Source organism: Paroedura picta, chromosome 9 (genome assembly GCF_049243985.1).
Source record: "Paroedura picta isolate Pp20150507F chromosome 9, Ppicta_v3.0, whole genome shotgun sequence".
Taxonomy (NCBI): domain Eukaryota; kingdom Metazoa; phylum Chordata; class Lepidosauria; order Squamata; family Gekkonidae; genus Paroedura; species Paroedura picta.
The window spans coordinates 52,048,352-52,067,464 of NC_135377.1; positions in this window are offsets into that span (position 1 = coordinate 52,048,352).

Sequence of the window (19,113 nt, forward strand, 5' to 3'; positions counted from 1 at the left end):
TATCTCCACCCCCAATGTCCCGCCCTCACACCCACCTCCATCTCCCTTCTCCCAGGGACATTTTTTAAGGCAAACTGCCTGGAGAAATGAATAGGTTTACAATCATGCAGGCAAAGCCAATAATAATCCCCCCCCAGGTTGTCACACAAAGCAGGGCTCTCTAAAGCCCCCCTCCCAATCAGGAATGAGATTAATTTTTTTAAAGATTGGCATTATAATAAGCACTGTGCATCTATGATTAGATGCATAGGCATTTCAATGGAGAAGTATTAATTTAAAAAAAATAGTGGGGATTCCAGGTCCTTGAAAACATTGAGAAAAGGGACTGGCTACCTGACTTGATTGACAAGCAGAAGAGAGTTACATGTAAAGCATGTTGCTCTCTTCTGCCATTTCAAGCAGGCATGTGAAGTGTTAGAAACACAAAAAGGCAGCAGATGAAAGCAAGACAGGAAGAATGTGAGGAATGGCCGGAGGAGTGATAATATTTAGTGCTACACCATTTTGCTCGTATAACACTATATTTTTCAATGTGCAGAAGTGCCCTGGGGTTTCTTGAAGAAGAGTTGGTTCTTTTATGCCACTTTTCTCTACCAGGAGGAGTATCAATGCAGCTTACAATTGCCTTCCCTTTCCTCTCCCTACAACAGACACCCTGTGAGGAAGGTGAGGCCGAGAAAGCCCTGATATTACAGCTCAGTCAGAACAGCTTTATCAGTGTTGTGGCAAGCCCAAGGTCACCCAGCTGGCTGCATGGGGGGGAGTGCAAAATCGAACCTGGCTCACCAGATTAGAAGTCCGCACTCCTAACCACTGCACCAAGCTGGCCTTGGAAGGATTTTCTGAATGGGTAGAAGTTAATTAATTAATAATTTTTAAAAAAATTGTTAAACATTTATCAGGTGATATGACCATATATAGTCATGTCGACCTGCCTCTCTTTCCCACCCCCAAATGGTCAATGATGGGCCTGGAGGGGGTGGGAAGGGGAGTGGCCACAGGTGGGCTTGTACATAGTGATGCTTCCCAACCATATTCTGCATGACTGTACTTCTAGTGCCTGAAAAATGTTTCAAGGGAATTTCAATGGTAAAAGAGAAGGGCTAGTTTAGAGAATCAGACTAGAATCTGGTCAACCTGGGTTGGAATTTCTATTCTGCTATAGAAGCTCATTGATCATTAGCCCAACCACTTTCTCTCACCATGCTGTTGTGATAAAATGGAGGAGGGAAGACCAATGTTGTAAAATTGATTTGGTTTCCCACTGGAGAAACAATAAGGAATTAATAATTAATTACATTGTGAGGGAAAGATATAAATATTTATAGCATGACTTACTGTTGCTCCATTCAATGGTGTGTGCCTATCCATGGATACTGGACCCATTGTTTCCTTTATAGCATGAACAGCTGTCCCTTATTTATGTCACATTATGGTGGGACATGCAGTTCATTCCCCTGCTTAGTATCCAAAGATCACAAGAAGCCTCAAAGAATAAAACAAGGACAGGCACCAAAAAAGGAGACTGACCTCAAATTGGCTGACAGAGCACTCTGCCCCCTCTTGACCTCATTCTTGGCTGTGATGCATACAGTGTCAGCAGTTCTCCAGATAGCACTGCAGTAGGTTTACACAGCTGGCTTTACAGCAATACATTTCTCATTTAACCTTTAATCTTTCCATGTACTTCTGAAGACTTCTGCATACGATGGGACTGGGGTTATGCTTTTGGATCTACCCAAGCCCAAAATACCTCATTGGTATTTTTCAGGTATATTTCAACTTCCCAAACGTACCCAGGTTTCCTCAGAAAAATGGGGAGGGGGGACCCCAGATATATTCAGGAATTACTGGTAGATCTGAAAACAATGGAGAGGCAGGAACAGGTTGCTTCTGCCTCTCCGCTTTTTATAGTGCTTCTACTGCAGTCTCTTTAAAGATTAAAGAAACTGCAGAGAATCAGCTGTACCGGGGGGGGGGGGGGCAGGCTGTTCATGCTGGCTCTACTTGGGGCTGGCTTCTTATGCAGCTTGGTTTAAATCAGGCAAATTTGCTTGCAATGAGGAGAGACCTCCCTGCAGCATGCAAATCTTGTGATCAACTTCTCCTGCAACATGGTTAAACTGTCTGCTTATAGAAGGGAGAAATCTCCCTAAAGCATGAAAATGCTGGGGTCAGTTTCTCCTCTAGCATGGTTTAAACCAGGTCTGCATGTGGTGGGAAGAGACCTCCTGGGGTGAGGTTTTCCTGCAGCATGGTTTAAATTGTGCTGTAGGAGATGCCAAGCCAGACCAACCTGGGGCTGGCTCTTTTAACTGTTTTTTTTCCCTTTCTGGGTCTATTGGACCTCGAAAAAATAGGATTTCTGAAAAATCCTAGATACAGTATATCAGTATTGGGTTCTGGGAATATTGGGAATGCAATTCCTTTTTTTTGGGGGGGGGAGGGGGTCCAATAGACATAAACCAAAAAAATACCAATAAGAAATCTGCACACCCCTACATTGTCAATCTGTGATGCCCACAGATGGCATCTGCTTGGCTACCTGATCACTGGTTCATCCTATTTTCCTTTAAGAATTATAAGGTTAGATTGGGCATTTCATTTGGGTTTTCAACTCACCACATTTTGTGATGATTTCATTTGACCCATATACAACATGTAAAGATAATTTAGAGGCAAAGAATCCCCAGCTCCCAGGAGGAGAGGTCTGATGCTATGCTTCTCCATGGGAAGAAACAGATGACTGGAAATGGTTATGCACTTCTTCGAGACTGCATCTGTTCACAGAAACAGGAAAATGTCATATCCATCAGGTAATTTAAACTTAACAATATCTAGGAATATGCCTAGCCATATTAGTGGCACAGTAATTACAAATAGCAATATTGCTGTATATTATATTAGCTGCCTCCGGATCAATTGATATCTCCACCATTTTGAGAGGCAAAAAGCTTTTAAACAAATCCTCTCCATACTTCAGAGGAAATGCCCCAAAACTCTAATTAGCTATGTTGTTTCATAAGAAAAAAACACAATAGTAATATAATAAAAAGGTCATCAAGAAGTAGAAACAAACTGTCAGCAGTCTGAAACTTTCTTGAAATGGATGCCAGGGAATGACACTCATTAGGAAGTAATTTTTGTTGTTTCCTTGGAAGTAAATCCTTCTCTTCAGTTAAATCACAAAAAATACGTAAATAAGTCCACTAGTGGTCTTGCTTATGTGTTTTTTTAATGGCATATTTTTAACGTTACAAAAGGCAGAGTGAAATTCATGTTCGTAAGAGAGAATTAAGAACAGGTATGGGCACAAGAACAGGATTAAATGGAATAGTAGACATTTATTCATTTTTTATAATATTCTACTTACAGGATCCTGACATCCAGAGTGATTTTAAAATTTGACAGTGCTATATTCTCCCTGTGACAGATTGTTAACCATGGATTTATGGTATTTTACCATATAATAAGGAAATGTATTTTTTTTTCCAGAAGAAAAGTCAATTATACACATCATGGACTTTCATATATGTGCTGCAACAGAGATTTTAGTAATATGCCTTCATATATATTATCACACATGGTGAATCCCTGTCAGTAAAAAGTGAATATCTCATTGAAAGAAATACATGTGAGTCAGTCACTATGATTTAGTAAAGAGAAGTGCCATCAGCTATTTCTCAGTTTCCCCTAACACAGTTATATTATTTTAGAGCTGGGAGATTGCTTCTTAAGAGCCCAGGTTCTTTCCCGTGTTGCGGATAAGATTCTAGACATTTCCCACAGCTAAGCCAGCATTAAAATTAGTTCTTCAGATGGTCCAACAGCAAAGGCAGTTTACTATAGGAACCAATGCAGCTCTCTTTTACAATTCATCTATTAAGGGGTAATCTGAAACATTAGCAATCCGCAGGTGCCATCATGTAGGCCAGCGGTAGTCAAACTGCGGCCCTCCAGATGTCCATGGACTACAATTCCCAGGAGCCCCTGCCAGCATTCGCAAATTGGGAATTGTAGTCCATGGACATCTGGAGGGCCGCAGTTTGACTACCCCTGATGTAGGCCATAGTGAATTGAGCCTTGTATGGTACCCAGAGCTGAGCAATCTTCACCATGTCTGATTTTGAGTAATCCTTGACAGGCTAAGTTGTTTTACTGAAGATTTAGCAAATCCCTTAGTATTGCTGGAACGTCATCAACAGTGCCATGAGCTTTCCCAGATTCTTCTGAGGTGCCGCGTTCACTCCCAGTATCCTGTACCTCCCTAACTAACATGTTAATTTGGACCACTGTTGCTACTTCATTGGGAGTAGCTGGGACAGGATGAGAGATGAGCATTGCTTCCCCTCCTTATCTCCCATGGTGCCTCAAATGCCATTTCAGAAGCATCTGATGCTAGGTGGGCCCTGATAAATGGAGTCTCCTAGGGCATCTGACTTTGAAAAAGGAGAAGGAGATGTAGAAGTTCAGTTTAAAATTCAGGGCTCTAATAAATTGCTTTAGAACCGGCTACAAACTGAAGTCTCTTTGCCTGCCATTGTGCTGCAGCTGGAAACTGTGCTGCTGAGAAAAGAAAGATGATAAGCTCTTTTGGAAGGTCAGAGATTTCTACATTGGTGATATATTCATATATCCTCCTCCTCTGTGTGTGGGCAGAGGAGGAGATTCTTCTTATATAGGAAAAATACCATTCCAGGGAGAAGGGGCTTGAGCATGCCCTTTTCTGTAACAAGTTCTCATTTGGGTACAGGAAGGTTTTACATAGAGAAGCATGTTGTCTTCCACCAGCAGTATAAAACTGTATAGCTAAAGAAAGCCTGTATTTCTCTATAGCCCTTTATTCCTCCCCACCTCAATTCATACACACATTCTACTACCAACTAACAGGCTCATAGATCTCTTTAACCAGAGGAATAATTATTTTATGTAAAAGTTCATTGTATTTCTTTGCAGCTCAGGGATAACAAGGGAACTGTAGCCCAGCACATATTCTGGGGACACATGAAATATTGTTGCCTACTCAGCATGGGGGACATAATGACTTTGTTCTCTATATCTCAGCAGATTTCAGCATTGAAATCCATGGAAGGGGGCTGTTTTTGTTGGGGGCTGTTCAGTCAAAAGACAGTGCATGTAATAGGAGTCAAGAAGGGTGCTGAAGATAATGGTCCAATGTGTGAATAAAATAATATGGGATATTTAGAAGGGCATGCCTACTGAGAACTTGCCACATAGTTTATATATCAGAAAAGCAGCACTGTGACACACTGGAATTGATAATCAAAAGCAAAATGATTAGAAATTTCTCCCAGGGTCTAGCTTTGATTCAGGGGGAAATACAATCTGTAACAAAAAAATGATTTAAGCACTTACAATGAATGTCTTTGTCACTATACTTGCAATCACCTTTGAAATATGAATAATGACTGTAAAGCCAAATTCTTGAAATTATTACTTGTAAGACTTTTGAAATAATAGGTAAAATAGAGCAAAAAATAGAAGCAGGTCACAGTGCTTTGAAACTATAAGCTGCCAAACCAGTTAAGTATTTGGAATTAAGCCAAAAGAGTTCCACGGATTTTATTGGGGCCTAAATGGCCAGAAATCGAGCTCTTTCCATTTAACTGTGTGGTGGCTTGGGCTGATAGTATATTGCTGTTTCTTGTTTAGCATGAATTTCAAGAGACATAAATGGAAATTAAAAAGCAGCTAACGTACAACAGATGTTAGTAAGATCTTTTTTTTCCTACTTAGACCAGAATAAACATATGGAATAGCCTATCAGGCACTATTGCTTAGGCAAAACACAAGGATCATTCAAGAAACAATTAGACACCATTTGAAAGAAATGGAATACTTAACATGGATGAGCCCTTATGGGCCAATAGTCCTGATGGGTAAATAGCTTCTGTGAAAACGTTTTATGTTACTATATTCATTTGAATGTAAATATCGCTTCAGGAACATCTTCATTTTAGGGTAGGTGGAGAAATGGCTTGCTTTTCTTTTTCTTTCTTTTAGTCATGATTCTTTTACCCTGACACTGTTGCCTTTGTCAAGTGTTCACAGCCTGCTGTGAATTTCTACTGTCTCTAACCTGCAAAAAAATTAAGTTCTAGGTTGGAGACCAAGAAGTTAGACTTTGACTTTGTTAAAGTCTACCAATGTGAAATAGAAAATGCCAGGCAAAACTGATTCTAGGGAGTTATTTTCACATTTGAGAGTCCAACAAAGGATCTCTCTCCATTAGAAATGTACCTGGGGTGGGAATGTTTACATAACAGTGTAAGGGTATAGCTTATCACCAGGGATGTTGAGAACCTTGCAAAAATGTGGCTGACATGGGAACTTTCCTGGTTCATGATGCTTATTTTGTGTAAAGTTAAATGCCTCACATGAGTGAAGCGATGATTTGCTTGCAATTCAAAATGAACAGCATTTCAAGTAGCTCTGCATCTGCACAGTGGCAGCATTCAGCATGGCAGATGGTCAGATAGCCATTGCTGATGCCTGCTCACAAGTTGCTGGCTTGCTTAGATTATATTTATCCTAGGGTCATCATGGGTTAATCATACACCATTTAAAATCAACTGCACATACTGCTTTTGTACTGGCATCATTAAGTAGCGTTCATTGTGCTGGCACATAATCAAAACTGGCATTCCCAAGCAGCAGTACAAGAATGTGCAGATACAATGGGTACAAGCAAATATGGACATTGTTGGAACTGTGAGCCAAGTAGGCTTAATATGCTAGGCTGGAGCATGTGAGAGACAAGCTGCTTAACTTCACCAACCCCCCCCCCCCCTTGAACCTTCAAAGAAATGATATGAGTATCTGTTGATTTGATTTTTTAATCATATGCACTAGGTAAAAGGGTTTTGTGGTGTTATTTTCTGTTTCAGAATGTCTGAAGAAGGCTGCTAGAATAGGTGACTTTTTATGAATTGTTAAATTTCATATATTTTCTAGCCATTTTGGTTGTTGGGCAGAAACAATTGTATTTTGCATTGATTAGTGAGTTTGTTTGAGAAAAAGAAAAAAAGACTCCTAATTTTTGTCATGGCTAATCAATACATGCTTGCACATGAATTGCTGTGCTGTTCTATCTTTGCTAACTACTGTATCTCTTTATACTTTGTCTTTATCAGTATAATGATGAGACTCAGCGATTCTTGAGGATGGACATTCATCCATCTGCACCTCCTAATTCCTTGGCCACATATCTGGAGGTTATGGTGGATTGGCTCAAGTGAAGTCGGCTGGAGCTGAATCCAGCTAAGACAGAGGTTCTGTGGCTAGGTCAACATACCATGAGTGAGGTAATGCAATTCCCAGATTTTAATGGGGTCAAATTAACATCTTTAACCACTGGATAACATCTTTAACCACTGGATAGATCCTATGATTCTGGATGCTTCCCTATCTATGGAGGCCCAGATCACAAATGTCACCCACCAGGCATTTTACCTTCTTCACCAGGCACAGCAACTTCCATCCTATCTGATGGCATCTGAACTAGACATCATGATCTGTGCCCTTGAGAGTGCTCCTGAAAGTCCAAGTGATCTAGAATGCAACTGTTTGGGTCCTTACTGGAGAGAACACGTGCGCTGGTAGGGTGGGCTTGCAGCACAGTGCTGGTTCAGGAAAGAGATCTAGATCTAGCTGAGTCCAAGGGAGGAATGGGAACCTTGGTTCCTGCAGCCAAGTCTGCACAGAGTCAGAATCCTCTATTCAGAGTAAATTCACTCTGCCACTCAGTGGGAGATCCTTTGTATCTATTTATTAATTATCACAAAAACACAGTGGGAATTTCTCTGTTAGATTAGTATGTGAACTAATTTTTGTTGGATATGAAAGAGTGAAAATGCTTCTAAAATTAAACAAAAGAAAGGTATCAACATAAATTCTCCATGATTATAAAGGTTAATCATTTAGCTAATTATCCTGATTGATGGCTTGTGTGACTGTGACACCTATTTAGCAGATGTATTCCAATTTAGAAGCATTTGGCAAAATCCTTGATCAGGTGCAAAAGATTAAGGTGTTAAGAGTATTTTTGAAGGTGATTGTCAGCACTTCTCTTGTTATAGTAAAATATGTACCTCCAAACAACATTTGGTAACTAATTAGCATTTATACCCAGAGTTGATATGGTCAAAATTTGTTCATGTTTAAACTCAGTATATGTTTTAGAGGGTATAGAAGGAAGAAGTTGGAATCAACAGCTCAGTAATAATCATGCCTTTGAATAAATTATGTTTGAGATAGTTGTAATTCCAATGGAAAAGATGTGGGAATATATAATGTCCATCATTAACAAGCTAATCATCATATAAAAATTAACATTTTATATGTATTTAATTACATGTAACATACAATGTGCATTTAATTACTTTCCTGTTATTGTGAAAGGAACAATGTAGGTACAAACACAAGAACATAAGAGAAGCCACATTGGATCAGCTGCCTAATAACTGTCATGATTGAGTAGCTGTACCTGTATTCAGGACTCCCCTATCTAAGTTCAACATTTCTCTGTGTTCCCTGAGCAGAGTTACATCCTCCTAGCCCATTGGCTTCACTGGACTTAGTGGGGTGTAACTCTGATGGCACTGTTAGAGTGCCAACCTATGCAGAGTTATGTTGGTCTCAGTCAATTGTGATTTGACTGCACTTTTATTATTATTATTATTATTATTATTATTATTATTATTATTATTATTATTATTATTACCTTGTTTGTTACCCCCATGAAGCAGTTGCCATCCTTCCCAAACAGACTGGTAGCCAGATTGATCAGCAAACTTTCCCCTGTTTAGGTTAAACTCTGGTCATAAGCACAGCAAAAATCAAATATTTCTCTCAAAAGCTGTAGATTTTCCATAGGTTATATGGAGCTAAGTGTCATTCTACCACAATCTCAGACTTTGTTTTCCCTGGGGCTTCAAACACTCTTCAACCCCCACTTTAAAAATATTGAATGTTAGCCAAAGTGAAACCTCACAATTTATTCATATATAATCTTATAGAGAAGACAGGACTCTGGAGTCTCAATGTGATCATACAAAAGATGGAAACCAGGAGTGAATCCTGTGAAATAAACAATGTCGCCATGCCCCCATTTTCTAGTTGGTTGCAAGCCTCAGTTGGCCAGGATAACAAGATACCGCAGGGGGAATATGGGTCAAACTGTTTTATGTATGTTCAAAGACTCTGACCCCAAACCTTTCTAATTTAATCGAGAGAATCTAGTTGACTTTAATTGGCAGCCCCAGGCACATTCAGGTGCAGAGAACAGAAAGCATTGCCTTATGTACTGTAGCCACCTGCGGTCCCTCAAAAGGAGAACTAGGAGGTACCTCTGCAAAACATAGAACTAATGAGATGATATATCCCTTTTTCTTCCCTAGCATCTATGAAGAGTAAGATACATTTCTCTCTATTTTTATATTGAGTTTGCTTTTCATTATTAGTACAGTTCAACATATTCTTTTATTTGAATGTGTACAGTGGTCTATTGTCTTTAGCACTGCATTCATCAGGCTATATATGACTTAGTGAATTGTTTGAATTTTCTGCATCTGCAGTTTGTATTTTAAACAGTCTGAGGCAGTTTACTGCTACTTCAAAAATAACCCAGTGCTCTAATTCTAAGGCTCATTGTTCCTTCACATGTGTTGAAGATAGGAAGCCATTTTATGAGATCAGACTGTTGTACCTGGCAGTTGATTTTGGACCAGTTACATACTTTCAGCCAGATCTAGCTGTTGTTATGCAGATAAAAAGGAGGAGAGGGAAATGATAGAATAGAATAATAACAATGTAAGCTGTTTGGGTCCCCAAAAAGGTACAAATTAAGTAAATATACATTTACCACCAGATTGCCCCTGGCTGGGCTGTGTGGGCAGAGAGTGGGCATGGCCTGTCCAAGGCGGGGCCCACTCTCCGCCAACCGAGCCCTTAGGCTGATATTTTAACAGTGAAGCACTGTAAAGATATAGTTGAAGATGAGAGGCAGATAAAAGGTAGGATTGTGAATGGCTGTAGTTTTTTTAGGCAGAGGCTGTTGAGCAGTGAGGGGCAGTTTAAGATAGAGGGGCAGATAATAGTTTGCTTTGTGTAGGGAAAAGATAGGGTTGCTAAGTTCAGGTTAGGAAATTCCTAGAAATGTGGGGAGTCTGGGAAGGGTGGGGTTTGAGGAGGGAAGGGACCGCAGAAAAGTATATCGCTATGGACTCCACTCTCAAAAGCAGCCATTTCCTCAATGGCACCAGGGCTGCAAACCTCCAGGTGGGGGCTGGAGATCACGTGGAATTGCAACTGCTGTCCAGACAACAGAGATCTATTTCCATGGCTGCTTTGGAGTGTGGAGTCTATGGCACTGCACTCTGCCAAAGGTATTTCCCTTCCCAAAACTCACTCTATCAAGTCTCAATCCAAAAATATCCAGGAATTTTGAACGTCGGAAATTGGAACTGTGGCAACCCTCTGCAGTTGGGAGATCTGCTGTAATTCCAGGACATCTCCAGGCCCTACCTGGAAGTTGGCAACCCCGAAGGATATACAGGGACCAGGAAAATGAGAAAGGCTATGAGACTTTCAGGAAAGGGAAAGAGGAAATAGTGGTAGAGGAGGGAAATGAGATGCTTCACTCAAGTCTTTGTGGGTTCCCAATTGTATATTCATATTCACAATGTCTTTTTATTGGATATTGTGATCTCATAATCATTCATCTCCTGGATTTTCTGGTGTAGACAGGATGTGAATGAGTAATGCAGGGGGGATGCCAGTAATGTGTGGAGCTTCCCCATGTCATTGTTAGAGCTGCCTTGAATCTGTGTTCATTAACGCAAAGCAAAATGGCATTGCTGTTGATTTGCTTGTCACACAGTCATGTCCATGATGGTTTTGCAAGCAGACTCTCCAAGTTCAGCTGGAATTCACTGGAAACATTAGTTTCTTTTAAAACTCTGTGTCACAGATTGAACTGGTTTGGCTATAAATGTTATCCCCTAACAAAGGCCACTCTTTATTTGACAGAACTCTCGTCACCAGTCCTAAAATTCAAACTCTGGCCTCCACATATCCAAAATAAGGTACAATAGCTGAGCTCAAATAAAATCAATGTGCATTCATTGGGTCACTGTTTCACAAAGAGCACACTGTTCTCTAAGATTCTATATCTGACCTCAATACAGATACTTCAAAAGCAGTATGCTCTTTGGTGGACGTTTTCCGGCCCTTTCCTAAAACATAAACTTTATAGGTGTTAAAGCAGTCCATTCCTTTGAACTGTTCTTTCATGAAATTCTGAATTAGATATATTAAGTGAAGACCAACATGTGCCTCATATTCCAGTAGGCAGCAGTGAGATATCTTGTGACCATGAGCGTTTGAATATTCTGCAGGCCTTGCCTTTGGCTTTGGGTTTCCCCAGTCCCACAATTCTTGAACATATTAGTGATTGCACATAATACTGTAGAATATTATTTAGTACTTTATGCAATAAAATCATTTTTTTTCTCTCACTGACATGGTGAACCAATTAATCAGAATGCAAATGCTGTCATGCTATCCTGTGGTCCTATCAATGAGTCAAATGCACGTGGCTGTTCAATGATATTTCTTACTCATGTTGAGCTGAGCAATATAGAAAGCTACTCTTTTACTTCCACTGAAATATCGTTATGAATGATATTTCATGTTCTGGAAGTATATTTTCTCATTTTTAAAAAAAATTATCATAAACTGTTCCATTTAAAGCCTTCGCTGCTATAACTTGCCTTTCTCCGAACATTCTAAAAATTATACTTACATATACTTTTTAACCATATTTCAATCCTCTATAGCAATCATGTGATCATGCATGGTCCTTTTTCATCCTGTCTGTCTTCCCAACTGACCATTTTATATGGCTTCTTTTTCTGCACATTTAGGTAATGTACACCTTTTAATTTCAAATCATAGAATCATAGAGTTGGAAGGGTCCATACAGGCCATCTAGTCCAACCCCCTGCTCAACGCAGGATCAGCCCAAAGCTTCCTAAAGCATCCAAGAAAAGTGTGTATCCAACCTTTGCTTGAAGACTGCCAGTGAGGGGGAGCTCACCACCTCCTTAGGCAGCCTATTTAATTTGTGCAAATTAAACATCCCTCTTAATTGTAAAACATCCCTCTAAATTGAATTTAGTTGATATGATTTGGGGAAAGGTTGATTACTGGTTTATTCTGAGTGAAAAGAAACCATGAAATCTACCTTGAGTCCAAAATAAAGGCATAGTATAAACATTTTTTCCTGGCAAATAGATGGGGAAGAAATGGAGATAGTGAAAGATTTTATTTTCCTGGGCTCCAAGATCACTGCAGATGGGGACTGCAGCAAAGAAATTAAAAGACGCTTGCTCCTAGGGAGGAAAGCTATGGCAAATCTAGACAGCATCCTAAAAAGCAGAGACATCACCCTGCCAACAAAGGTGCGTTTAGTCAAGGCTATGGTATTCCCAGTTGCAATGTATGGCTGCGAAAGTTGGACCATAAGGAAGGCCGAGCGTCAAAGAATTGAGGCTTTTGAACTCTGGTGCTGGAGAAGACTCTTGCGAGTCCCTTGGACTGCAAGGCGAACAAACCGGTCAGTCCTAGAGGAGATCAGCCCTGACTGCTCTTTAGAAGGCCAGATCCCGAAGATGAAACTCAGATACTTTGGCCACCTCATGAGAAGGAAGGACTCCCTGGAGAAGAGCCTAATGCTGGGAGCGATCGAGGGCAAAAGAAGAAGGGGACGACAGAGAATGAGGTGGATGGATGGAATCACTGAAGCAGTAGGTGCAAACTTAAAAGGACTTCAGGGAATGGTAGAGGACAGGAAGGCCTTGGAGGATCATTGTCCATGGGGTCACGATGGGTCAGACACGACTTCGCACATAACAACAATAAATATTTTAATAAAAACCTGTTCAATTAGGAGGAAGAGTTCATTTTTATACCCTGCTTTTCATTAATTCAGTCCATCCTTACCTTTATTGGCATTCCATAGCATTACAGCATATGTGAGAAAAAAATGAAACAACTAAAGGTATATATAAACAATAGAATAATTGCAATAATATACACTAAAAGAGCTTAGTTATAACTTTTAGAACTTGCACCAAAATGTTTGCAACTATGGATATAATTTCAGGTGAATAATCACTTAATAAGTATCAAAATACACGTTTCCCATTTACAAATCCCTTAGAATGCAATAAAGCTAGAAGAGGTTTTTCATGAGGTATGTCATGAAGCTGGCAATCTAGAATGATGTGTTGGGTTGAATCTGGTAGGTTTGCTGCGAATAAACATAAGCTCTCCTGAAATGGAATCTTCTGATATCTTCTGGCCAGCACCTTAGAGGGGACAACATTAATCCTAGCCATTATAAAAGCTCTATTCTGGCAGGGGTCATTAAGACCATTGCATGAATCACCATAGCTAGGTGAAAGGTAGGGCTCTAGTAGCTGAGCATGGCAAAGATGAAAAAATTGCCTGGCTGGCTACCTTCTTGACCTTTGCCTCCACAGTTAGCGAGGCATCCAAGGTCACCCTGAAATTGTATTGTTTTCTACATTTTATGTAAACCACCCTGAGCCTCCGGGGAGGGCGGTATATAAATATAATCCAACTTTTCAGAATCTTTTGCTTTTCTCTACCAGAAAGAATATCAAAGTGACTTAGGGGCTTTTAGCACACCTTCAAAATCGCACAATGGTTGCCAATTGAAAACGCTACTGATTTGCCATTATGCACAACGTCGTTGACAATCTGCCACACACCTGAAACCGATCCGCAAAAAGCGCTTCCTTGTAGCGCTTTCAGGGAAATCCCCAAAAGTGGATTCACCCTCCGGAAAGCGCTACACTCCTGCAACCAATCTGCAACACTAGCGGGAAAGTTCTGTGCGTTACCATTGTTGTGGTTTCTACAAAGTCCCTCCCCCTGACTCTCTCCTCTGATCTTCCGGCGAAGCGATCGCCATTTTTTTTTCTCCGAGCGAGCGAAGTTCAACCCACCAGCAAGCCTGTTTAGAGGCTTCCCCGGCTTCAGTCCCTCCCCAGAGCTGTTTATTCACTAAGCACAAACAACAGACAAGCCTGTTTGCTGATGTATTTTCCCTTTATTTTTTACACTGTTTTCGGCCGAAAATCGGGCCTGTGAGGGGGGGGGGATTTTTTTTTTCACTTGGGGGGAGCGTGGCAACGATGAAACGACAGCTCAAACACACCTGCCAGCTGATGGGTCTCTCCGTTGCAACGAATCAACACATATTCGTTGCAATGGGTGTGTTTAAAAAAAAAATCTTTCTTAAAGGGAAAGGGGCTGTTTGGGAGCATGCTAACGGCTGCCTATTGGCTGCTTGACGGCCAGGGGCGGGACGAGCTTGGCAATAGCGCTTCCTGTCTAGCGATTTTTGCTGAGACCGGAAGCTTGTGGGAAACGATAGAAACGCAACTGGATTCCACTACAAAGTCAGGTATGCATAATGACGAATTGCACTATTTTAAATGGCGATTTTCCGTTCAGCAAACAATTTGCTACAAGGATCCCGGTGCGGAAAGCCCCTTACAATTGCCTTGCCTTGCCTTCCCTTCCCACAACAGACACCCTGTGAGATAGATGGGATTGAGAGAGCTCTAAAAGAATTTTGACTGACTCAAAGTTACCCATCAGGCTTTGTGGAGGAGTGGGGAAATTAAACCTGGTTTTCCAGATTAGAGCTCCATGCTCTTGACCACTACACCACATTGGCTCAGGAAATTTGGCTGATATGAGCTGTCTTTGTTGTTGACATTCAGGCTCCTGAGTACTTATGAGTTTTCATGGCAACACACAGGATTCGGTCACTGAAGATCAAACAAAACTTTGAGATACATTGCTAGATTTTCAAAGAGATACCATTTGCATCTTTCTGTTATTTTGTTTTCACTGGATCCTTATCATGTTATTATCAGGAAGCCTTGTGCAGTACTGTTGATGTAAGATATGATACACCGTTAGTATCTGGTTAATGTCTAGATTATCACACAGAAAACGACTACCATGATGTATGTTTATATTCTGGTAAGAATAGTGAGTAAACTCCAGGGACTTGATATTGAAGCAGGCACATTTTAGCAAGGTAGAGGCACATCATGCTTTTGCCTTTTCCTTTCATAATTCTATCCTAGTGACTTTGTACGTTCCTGTGGCATCGTTTTTAAAGTCAATAGTGAATTCTAAGATGACACTGCCAGTTACTTTTGCATTAGTAACTTTCCCTGGGTAACCACTGAGATGAGTGGAAGTTTGCCAGACACAGTACAATCACAGCAACAGTGTGGCTCTGTGAATCAGCAAGCCTTAAACTGAAATGGATTGACAGGCCTGACCATGCAGTGTATCCTAGTCTTTGTGAAATTTCAAATCTAGGATTTGTACAAATTCTGCAGCATTTCTTTTAAAGCCTGGCAATGCTGTTTTAATATTGGATAAGTATAGTTTGTGTTGTTTCTGTTGTTTTGAAAATGTGTTCAACATTTATTGGGTGATATAACCAAATAAGGTCATGTTGACCCGCATCCTTTCCCAAAAAGGCCAATGAGGGGTGGGAAGGGGAGGAGCCCCGGGTGGGTGTGTACACAGCTATGCTTCCCAACTAACACGAGTGTCAGGAAAGAGAGTTTGTACAAAGATATAAAGTTCCAGGGAATAGGAGTATGTGGTGGCTACTTACACCCCATGTCATACTCCTACCCAGGTATTAGGAAGAACAGGGAATAGATTTCACAAGGTGCATGGATCAGAAAATGTTTTCAAAACATCCCACATGGTTTTCTATTCACTGTCCTAAGATCTCTAAAATCATACCTGTATTATAAATGGCATAATTTTGCTCAGAGTTTACCACACACTTTTGCCTTTCTAAGTTTGAAGTATTCACATGACCTTGAAAGGATATGCCTCTGCTAGAGAGGGACTTTGTGTAACTGGGGTAGCACTGAGTTCCCAGGAATGGATGGTAATGTCAGAAATTACAGCCTCATAAAACCTTTAATTCCCACCATAAAAATAATATATAAAGTAGAGAACTATGAGGATGCCTTCCATATTGCAATGTCACGTTTAGAAGCACTATAATAAAATTTACAATACCTTTTTATTTGATAGTGGGTGAGAAACTGAAACTGTAGCTTAAATATAGTCATGTTATAAACCAGGGATCTTTCCTACAGAGGGGGAAAGAGTGGCATATGAAATCCCATACCTTTGGGCTTTATCTTGTTTTTTTTTGGGGGGGGGAACCTCACACTCATCACTGTTGATTCAGGAATCTTTGTAACACCTTAGATTACAACAGCTGCCTGATAAACTGGGACAGGGTAGAGGCCAGAATGGCTGGGAGCAGGCTTTAAACAAACAAGGGTACTGCAAAAAAGAGTGGGCTGGATTACAGACACTTGAGAACAATATTTTAGAAATGAAATGTGGGAATCCCATATCTTTATTAACCCTTATCAGGCCAGAAAGCGTACAGAGAACAGGCCGGAACAGGCATTAAACAAACAAAGGTCCTGCAAAAAACAAACTAACAAAAACCAGGAATGCATTACAGACACTCAAGGAAAATATTTTTGAAATGAAAAAGTAGAACACATTTATTAACCGTTTCCAGGTTAATTCTCTTCTCTGTATTTTTTTGACTTAAAAGGTAAAGGTAAAGTTATCACCTGTGAAAGTACCGGGTCATGTCTGACCCTTGGGGTGACACCCTCTAGCGTTTTCATGGCAGACTCAGTACGGGGTGGTTTGCCAGTGCCTTCCCCAGTCATTACTGTTTATCCCCCAGCAAGCTGGGTACTCATTTTACCGACATCGGATGGATGGAAGGCTGAGTCAACCTTGAGCCGGCTGCTGGGATCAAAATTCCAGCCTCATGGTCAGAGTTTCAGACAGCATGTCACTGCCTTACCACTCTGTACCACAAGAGGCTCTTTTTTTTTTTTTTTTTTACTTGGATGCACCCAAATGCACAACCCTAGTTCTGACAAAACTTGGCATCGACCATCTACAGTCAGTGTTCCTACAGCAAAGGAATGAAGAATATTGGTTATATTCTTTCAGGAGATAAGAACGATTCATAGTCAAACCCCCTTTATTTATCAACTGCTTCAAGTACAAAGTTTCACCCACCACATTATTGGCTGTAAATTTTGCTGAAAAAAAATCAAAGGGGTCTCCTGGTTGAAGGCAACTAGTGTTTTTTTTTTTTTTTAAGAGGCAGCATGTGCCATCTGTTTCAAAGAGACACCCTTTGTTCCCATTTACGTGCCTTCATTGTTTATATGGAAGAGATAATGGAAACACATTTTCTCAACTCCTGTGGTTCTCTTGATGAGGGCTTTGGTGGGAGATGAGTTTCACTATAATGGAGTCCAACAGGTGTACAAGAACAGAATGGGCTTGTGTCTCAGGTGTAAATTGCACGGAGCTTTTATTCCAATCCCAGGTCAATTCAGCCCCTGCCATCTACACAGAATGCAATTTCCATTTTGATTTAGGGCGATTTAATTTTTTCTTCTGTAGCAGGAAGGATTGATCCAGAGTGACCCTACATTTATTGTGAGATATCCTATAGTGCTTTTAATGCTCAATATTTTAAGAATCAAATTGAGAAAGCGGGCTGTTTTGAATCTGGGCTTTGCCCCATGGTAGGGGTTTGCCCCATGGTAGGGATATTCTTAAAATATCCCTGATTGGCCAAAGCTGATCATGTGACCAGCTTGCCTTAAAGGAGAAGCCCCTATTTTCTCTGAACTTCTTTCAGTTTTGGATTTTTTTCTCCCTCCTTTGCCTTTTTCGATCCTCCCCCCCCCCCCCCCCGAGAAAAGAAAGAGGCTCCGTGCTTGGCTCCTCTCCCCCCCCCTTCAAGAAAGAAAGTGGCTTGGCTCACCCCCCCCCCCATTCTAAACTACCCTAACCATGTGTGGAACACTTTTCTGTTTCAATGGGGAAGGGGGGGGAAGAGGAAGACCCGAGTTCAAATCAATCTGAATTCAACAGGATTGACAATGGAATAAACAAAGCAAGTGCAGACTCTGCCTCAGAGAGTGTTATAGAGTTCTACTAATGATATCATGTGGTTCCAAACAGAAGAATTGGAATTTCTCTCATTTGTCATCTCTATAGCCAGCATCAAGTGCTTCAAGATCAACAATTTGAAGATAACTGCTCTCTTCCTTGTTTGCAGCCTGACAAACAAAATTAAAAGCATAAAATATTATAACCGTGATAAAGGGGCTCTGTGCCAGATCAATGAGTAGTAGATGTGATAACAGTATGTGTTTTCTTTTCTTTTTTTTAGCATAACATGTGTCGTGTGCATTGTTTGTCTAGAGAAAGAATATTTCTTTGCATTTTGTTTAACTGGGGAAATTTCTGCACATTGTTAAAATAGCGTTATGCCAGCTGAATGGCATAACGCTAAATACAATCGCACCTCCCGGTCGCTTCTCACCTTCTCACACTTCTCTCCCTACACAAGTGCTGCTGAAAATGGCAGAAAAGAGCAACACACTTTACACGTGACTGACAATGAAGCAAGGCAGCCAATCCCCTTTCTTCATGATTTAAAGGTCCAACAACGCTCACTAATTTTTTTTCTTAAATGCATACATTTGAACAGCTGATTCCCCCAAGTTAACTACACTTATAGTGAGAAAGTGTTGACCTTAGCAAGATTAGTGGCTGAACATGTAGGGTTTTTTCTCCCGCACTCCTCCCCACTGGTCTGTGTATCTGCATGGGTGCTGCTGTCACTGCCTCCCCCACTGGCACACACACATGCTCCCCTGTGAGGGCCCCCTGCTGCTGCTGCTGCTGGCCCCCTGCATACACGTTTACGCATACACACATACACACACATGCTCCCCAGTGAGGGCTCATTGCTGCTGCCTCCCCTCCCCTGCATGCATGCACACACATGTATGTGCACACACACTCCACAGAGTTCCCTTGCTGTGGTTGGCTGGGGTGCCTGCCTGAACGCCTCTCTCTCTTTCGCTGGCTGGCTCTTGACATGGGCTTGTGGGTCCT